Here is a 1,014-nt window from a genome sequence, read left to right as displayed (position 1 = left end):
TGTCAGYGTTTATACCCCTGAAGTCTCAGGGTTATAAACCCTAGAAATAACAGAAGAAAGTGAAGCCCCAAGCCTTGGCARGGCCACGCGTGGCTCAGGCAGACTGCAAACAGCTTTCCTTAAAGCCCTGTAAGGCCGTGTGCCTGTTCCTCCGTTCCACCTGATCTGAATGTCACATCCATAACAAGGTTTACTGTCCATCATGCTCTGTCATCCGCTGTCATCAGACTCAGGAAGATAGCAGCCAGGTAGCTATAGGTAGCTCTTATCATGCTGAGCCACGTTCGGGCCCTGGTCGACAGCGATCATTCACCTGCCTCTGCAGGCAAACTGAGTGTATCGACGCGCACATCACCGGCTCTGTCACTGACATTCATCCTGCCAGCTGTCAGACATTTTAAAGTTTGTAGAGTTTCAGCCGAATATGATTTGCTGTGTTCAAACACAAACTATATTTTCAAATGTGTCAAACTGTGCACAGTGGTATTTTACTGAGATTCTTTTGCCAAAACTTTAATAGTTTTATTGACTATTCAACTGCTAAAATACCATCAAGAGCATTAGCATTAAATATCTTTTAAGGCTGGTTGATTTTTTTTCCATAAAGAAATAAAAATATGACTTGTAACTTTTTTTTTTCATTGTTAACGCTTGCATATTTTCCCCTTTTAATAAAAATAAACTGTATTTTTCTTGGAGGCTTTTGTTCTGCTTTTGTTTTTGATGTTATTTCCTTCTTAATGTGAGCGTGACCCTCTCTGCCTGCAGTTTGCCTCCTTGTTATTGCCTGCCACAGAAGGTTAAAAGGCTCATTTGCAAAAATATAAAATGGGCCAGTGGACAAATTTTAATGAAACGCTCTAAAAGTAATCATTGTATGTACAGTAGATCTATTCCTGATTTATTTTAGGAGTCAACCCCTTCCAACATGGCCGCCACAGCCATATGAAATCAGGAAACAAGAAATGTGCTGTTACTGAGTCAGTTTTACAGATATAATTTAAACATTTGAGA

This window comes from Austrofundulus limnaeus, unplaced genomic scaffold, assembly GCF_001266775.1.
Source record: "Austrofundulus limnaeus strain Quisiro unplaced genomic scaffold, Austrofundulus_limnaeus-1.0 Scaffold7, whole genome shotgun sequence".
NCBI lineage: Eukaryota > Metazoa > Chordata > Actinopteri > Cyprinodontiformes > Rivulidae > Austrofundulus > Austrofundulus limnaeus.
Note: the sequence above shows the minus strand (reverse complement) of the source record.